The sequence below is a fragment of the Octopus sinensis genome, linkage group LG12 (assembly GCF_006345805.1).
Source record: "Octopus sinensis linkage group LG12, ASM634580v1, whole genome shotgun sequence".
Lineage (NCBI taxonomy): Eukaryota > Metazoa > Mollusca > Cephalopoda > Octopoda > Octopodidae > Octopus > Octopus sinensis.
The window spans coordinates 51,832,720-51,839,941 of record NC_043008.1 but is presented as its reverse complement, the minus strand read 5'-3'; positions in this window follow the sequence as shown (position 1 = coordinate 51,839,941).

Genomic DNA, 7,222 nt, shown 5'->3' with positions numbered 1-7,222 from the left:
AAAATAGTGAGAATAGCTACAAAGGGGCATGTTAATCAGTGATAGTCATAAAATAAATATGAAATATAGTTATAATAAATTATATATATTGATGGAAAAAATATATATTAATTTTATTCAGACAGAAATCATTTTATATTTATGATACCATAATGTAATGCAGCTGAAGCAAAATAGTAATCTTCAGTAGTGAAGAATGAAGAATCTGAACATTCAAACTTTATGTTTATTTACAGTTGGTTTATTCATAATAATTGTCTGACCTGTGTTTTGATCACATTAATTGCATGCTGTTGTAATTCAAATACCAAACCTGTTTCAACAGTGTATTGAAATTATTACTGAGTTAATATTGCTTTATATTGTGTTGCTTCACTGTTATATCAAGGGCCTGGAGAATGTAATGCTGCCCTGGGTCAAGAGCGTGGCTGCTGGAAGACCCTATGTCTGGTAAAAGGACACTGCACCATGCCACGCAAGCAGGAGAACCCAGTAATGGTTGTAAGACAATTCCTGTGACCACATCACCAGAGGTTGTAAAAAATTAATTGATGAAAAATCAATTGTAATATATTCGTCTAATTACTTGATTGAAGTCATACTGCCAATTAATTGATTGCTATTATATTAATTAATTGCAACATTGTCAGCGAAAGTTTTTCAAATGGCTCATACTTCATTTGACATTCAATTGGCAAATACAGTGTTCTATTATTATTTGAGGTGTTGTGTTGACACTCTGTTCTGACTGCTGAGAATAATTCACACATTCTATCATGCTTGGGAATTGGCTATTGTGTATGTTGTCAAATAACTGCTGTCAGGTGTTGACACTTGGTTAAGACTGCTGAGAATAATTCACACATTCTGTCATGTTTGATAATCGGCTATTGTGTATGTTGTCAAATAATCGCTATTGAGTGATTCTTGGTTCTGACTACCAAGAATGATTCACACATTTAATCATAAGCTTGCCTGCAATGCAGTTGTATCATGAATTCCATTCCAACATATTAACTGAATCAGACTTTCATCAGTGGGGTGGCAAAATATCTTCTATTTTAAACTAACCCATGCTTCATGAAAACGAACAAATCATTAGAAAATATTTTAACCAGATAGACAGTGAACATGTATGGAAATGCAAGTGTGGAGAAAAAGGTGACCCAGAAAAAAGGAACTGGATTGACAAATCTTGTGAATCATATAAAAAACCAGCATCCAGAGTATTCTACTACAGAAGTAACTAGACAACTATCTTCATCGAATTTTCCTTTACTGAAGACCCACTGACTTGTAAGTACACACACTTGGGAAATATGACAAATGTGACATTAAGGAAATACATGGAGAGATTTACTCAGGAAGTGGAAAAGAAAATATCTGATGAACTTTCAAGTAAATTTTTGTTGGTAATCGATGGCTGGACAAAGGGTTTGATGCATTTCATTGGACTTTTTCCATCTTAACCATGCAATTATCAAAATGATTACTGTACCTTTTTCCTGGCATTTTCGCCAATGGTAAGGGAAACATCATTCACTGCCTCTGATTATTTTGAACTTATAGAGTATGTGTTAAGTGTCTATGACAAAAATTTAGAAAATGTTTTAGCTATAACTGGAGATAACACTGAAGTGAACAAATCTATAGCAATTTCGTGTAGAATACCATTGACTGGATGGGCCACCCATAAATTCAATCTAGCTGTTACTGCTTATCTCAACAAGCAGGAAATTAAGGTCTGAAAAATATGAGTAATATTAGAATAACAACTGAAATGGTAACCAAACAGACAACAAAGATCCCAAACTGGAAATGCCCAGGACTGGATGGGGTACAAGGATATTGGCAGAAAATTTTCCCACAACTACACAGAAGAATAGCCATACAAATGGATAAAACGATCACAAACAGCGTACAAATCCCAAATTGGCTAACTACCGGTAAAACAATTTTTGGTCAAAAGGATCCCAGCAAAGGCAATGGCAATGCAGAGGATAATTACTGGCCTATCGCCTGCCTGCCCTCTGATGTGAAAGTTGATGACGGGAATAATATCTAGTTGTGTGTATAACTTCATGGAAATAAATGGCAAACTGCCAGTGGAAAAGAAAGGGTGCAGAAGAAAAAGCTGGAGGACGAAAGACCAACTCCTGATAGACAGAATGGTACTGAATGACTGCAAAAAAAGACTAATTTGAGCATGGCATGGAACGATTATAAGAAAGTGTATGACAGGTACAGGTGTCTGATAACACATCAAATTTCATTAGGAGATCAATAAAAAGCTGGAAAACAGAGTTAAATTCACGTGGAAAAGTTTTGCCAACAGTTAATGTCACGAGAGCCATATTTCAAGGAGATAGCCTATCACCGTTGCTGTTCGGGACTTTTATGATACCCCTCACACAGATACTACAGAAGGTGACATCAGGGTACTAATTGAAAAGTAGAGGAAAATTAAATCATCTGTTATATATGGATGATTTAAAGATCTTTGGAAATAGCAAACATGAAATAAATGGCCTAGTTTCAACAGTGCAGATATTCAGTAAGGATATCAGAATGGAATTTGGTCTAAAATGTGTGGTATGCTTATAATACAAAGAGGGGATTATAGAATACCACAAAATCGAGGAAAAGGACATGAAGGAAAGCTTTAGGTGAGAATATCTCAGAAGAACCAAATTAATTATGGGAAATAGACTGAATGGCAAAACAAAATCAGGGCAAAGAACACATGTGATATGGCACAGGTGTTGTTAGGTGGACAAAGATCGAGCTTATTGTGGGTGAGTGTAACAAGCTGGCCCAAAAGCACTACAAAAGGAGGCACGATAACAAGGCTAAGTTCATCCACTGAAAGCTATATGAAAAGTATAGTCTGAACAGAGCACGAAAATGATATGAACATGAACCAGAAGGAGTTACCAAGAATAAGGAACATAAGATACTGTGGGATTTTACAATTCAATATGACTCCCTAATCGAGGCTTGGGAAACCAGACATTGTTGTGATAGATAAAGGTAAAAAGGAAACCAAAATCATAGATACTGCAACACCTGGAGATGCACACATTAGTGACAAAGAACTAGAAAAGATTGAAAAGTACAGAGTACTAAAAGACAAAATTGCAAGAATGTGGACTATGAGGAGAGTATCTGTCATTCCAGTAGTTGTAGGGGCACTCAGAGTACTAACAACCAAGTTGAAGAAGCTTGTGTAAGAAATTGGAAATGACATGAGAGCAGAGTAAGCCCCAAAACTGCTCTGTTGGGGACAGCTAGGACTTTGAGATTGGTACTTGGATGTTAAATGTCTCCCATGATAATTAACAACCAAGTATCAAAGGTTATAATGTGCAGAAAGATACCCCGAGAGAACTCTGATGGCAGGCTGCTGTACGCTCTCACAGAATCTACCAGAACAAACAAGACAATGTTAGGAGAAGAAGAGGGAGGAGGAGGAGGAGGAAGAGACAAAGTAGTAGTAGTAGTAGTAGTAGTGTCCTAACAAATGCAGTAATCTCAGTTCTGCATGGATTGGTTATAAAAAGGCCTTCGACAGCATACCACATTCATGGATCTTGAAATCGCTTGATATCTTCAAAACATCTCCTTTAATTTCTTACTTCCTGAAGTAAATGTCAATGTGGAATATGAATCTCCAATTATGACACTCTAATGGAATACTGACCACAAAAAATATTAATATCAACTCCTGTATTTTCCAAGGTAACTCGCTTTCATCTTTAATTTTTTACATAGCCCTACTACCCTTACAACAAATGAACTTAACAGAACAGGGTATAGATATAAAGTTGGCAACAAGAATATAAGTCATCTGTTTTATATGGATGACTTAAAACTCTATGGCAAAGATGATAATGAGTTTGAAGGACTACTACATACTGTGAAAGCATTCAGTGGTGACATCAGGATGGAATTTAGTCTTCATAAATGTGTCACAGCCACTTTCCAGAAAAGAAAATTGAAGACCTCTCATCCAGTGGTGTTGGATGTTGACACAGTCATAAAAGAACTCAAGTAGGAATGAACTTACAAATACCTCGGAATAAATGAGAGCTCTGACATTCAGCATGCAAGCACGAAAGAGGTCAGGAAGGAGTGTTACAGGAGAGTTTGAGCAGTCCTAAAATCCAAGTTAAATGCATGTAACAAGGTGTTTGCTATAAATTCCTTAGCAATTCTAGTTGTTATTTACAGTTTCAATGTGTTTAATTGGAATATGAGTGAAATAAGGAAGATTTACAGGAAAATACGTAAGCTGCTGACTTACAATAAGATGCACCACCCAAAGGTAGACGCAGATCATCTTTACCTACCCAGAACTCAAGGAGATTGAGGCTTGATCCAATTTCAAAATCTTCTACAAAACCACGACAATTGAACTGGCAAAATATCTTGAAACATCAAACGACTGGATGTTAAAGCTAGTTGAAAACCATGCAAGATGTAAGAAGTTTCATTCTGTTAAGGAGAGCAAAATTTTTCAAGTGAGTTTATGCATAATACCCAGGTTGAACAGTATAATGGAAGTACAGTAACTGTAGCTGCGAAGAAGGTGAAATCAATAGCAAAGCAAAATGTGTTTGAACAATTGGCTGATAGGTGGGAACAAAAACCTCTGCAAGGCAAATATGTGGCTCATAACAAACAAGCTGATGTAGACCAGAAGCACACCCATCAGTGGCTACGGAGCTCAAGGCTAAAGATAGAGAGTGAAGGCTTTATCTTGGCTGCCCAAGATTAAAGCTTATTGACCCAGAACTATCAAGTCAATGTGATGAAAAATGGGATAGATCCAAAGTGCTGATCCCGCAATAAAATGATTGAAACAGTGGACCACCTAATCTCAGGATGTAAGGTTTTAGCACCTGTAGAGTACAAATCAAGACATGACAGAGTTGGCCAATATCTACATTGGAGAATGTGTCAGCATTATAAAATCAAAATTGCTGACAAATGGTACAAGCGCCACCCTGAGGCTATAACTGAGTGAGAAAATGTGACTATTCTTTGGGATTTTCCAGTATATACAGACTGGACTATCAAAGCAAATAAACCAGATATTGTTGTGAAATACCAAAACAATAAAGTCTGTTTATTGATTGACATGAGCATACCCTGTCACCATAATATCTTGACAAAAGAATTTGGCAAGCTCAGAAAATATAAAGATTTGCTAATTGAGATTGAAAAGATGTGGCATCTCAAGCTAGTTACAATACCAGTGATTGTAGGAGCACTTGGAATGATCAAACAAAGGAACTGAAAATTATTTAAGAATGATCCCTGACTTACCATCCATGCAGGAGGTGCAAAAGATTGTCTTAACTGGTATATCACACGTATTGAGAAGAGCATGTTGCTGTGAATTTCCCCCACCTTTTTCTTGTTTACTGTTTTAGTTTTTTATTTTTCCTTTTTCTCTCTGTCTTTCTTCTTTTTCTCTGTCACATGATTTTGTAAGTGAGCTATCTGGTGTGTTTATTTTAATAGCTTCCCAATGTATACAGTACATTTCGATGCCCTAGGTGTCAGAAGATGGTCATCAAGAAATGGAAACAGAATTGAAAGATGTATAGAAGCGGTGGCGATGATGATGATGATGATGATGGTGTGGTGGTGATGATGATGATAATGATGATGATGATGATGATGCTGCAGCAGCATTTGGGTTTTATGATCTTTAGTGTAAATGAGGTCTATTCTCTCAATATACTGGTTTTACCTTCTAAAAATTAAAAAAATAGTGCTCATGAGAACTTTCATATCCTACTTAAAATATTGTCTATGTAATCCACAAAATATTTTAATCGATAAACAGTGTCAAAATACTTTTAAATATACATAACAACAAACACCTTTTATTGTCATCTTAACATCAAACTATCATCTTATAATCAAATTACTTTTAAAGAAAACTTCTAATTTACTTATGTTTTGACAGACATTCTCTAGAACAATATATGGCATTCTAGTCAACACTAATTTGAACTTCTAACTTGTTGTCTCTTGAGGTTTCTGGGTGAGACTTAGAGTCAACTTGTACAAATACAAAGCAAAAGCCAAATATATAATAATAATAATAATAATAATAATAATGATAACAACAACAACAACAACAACAAGAATAAGTTAAAAATAATGAGGATTTATTCAATATATTATTTAGAAATTATTCATTATGTGGTATATTTTTCAAATTTTCTTGGAGTTGATGTTACTGACTGAAAAGTAAGATATAGTTTCTGAAATAAAAAAAATATACCAAATTGCTAAATATTGAAATCTTATATTCATATATATTTGATTAGTTGTAAGTAAGGTTGCTTTGTATCAGGATTATCAACAGACTGAGGAGTTCTTTTTATGTAGGTTCCGCATATAACTCACTATCATGGATTCCAGCTGACCTTTCTGTATACAAATATTTGGGAACCAATGAAGGTGATGCTATCCAGCACACTAAAATGAAAGAAAAGATCCACAAGCAATGCTACTGAAGGGTAAGAATGGTCCTAAACTCAGAATTAAATGCTGCTAACAGAATTAATGCTATCAATTCCTTGGCCACACCAGTAACCTCATACAGTTTCAGCATCATTAAGTGAAGTCTCACTGACATGCAGAATATGGATGGAAAGATCTGTAAAATCCTTACAAGGTACTGAATGCACCATCCAAAATCAGATGTAAACAGGATTTATCTCTCAAGAAAAATAGGTGGAAGGGACCTGATACAGTTCAAACTATCCTTTAAATCAGCAATGATAGGCATTGACAAGCATAAACCTTAATACAACAAGAGATGTGCTCTTATGAACTGCACTGAAGCATGAAGATTCCAAGCAAGCTTCAGTCATGAATCTTAGTAAGAAATTTTAAAAAGTCTCTTGGCCTACAGGTTAACAATAAGAATGACCAAAGAAACCCAAATACTGACAGACCTACCATTGCTTCTCCTGATTTAGAAATTAATAATTAAAAAGACCAATGAGATCCAAATACTGACAAACCTATCACTGATGCAAAAACCATCAAACAAAAAACAAAGAAGGATTGCATCAATAATATCGAAGACAACTGGAAAGGCAAACTCCTGCATGGAAAATACCCTAACCGCTTGTCTAAGCCAGATACTGATCAAAACCTAACACCAACGGCTACAAGGGACAGGTCTGAAAGGGAAACA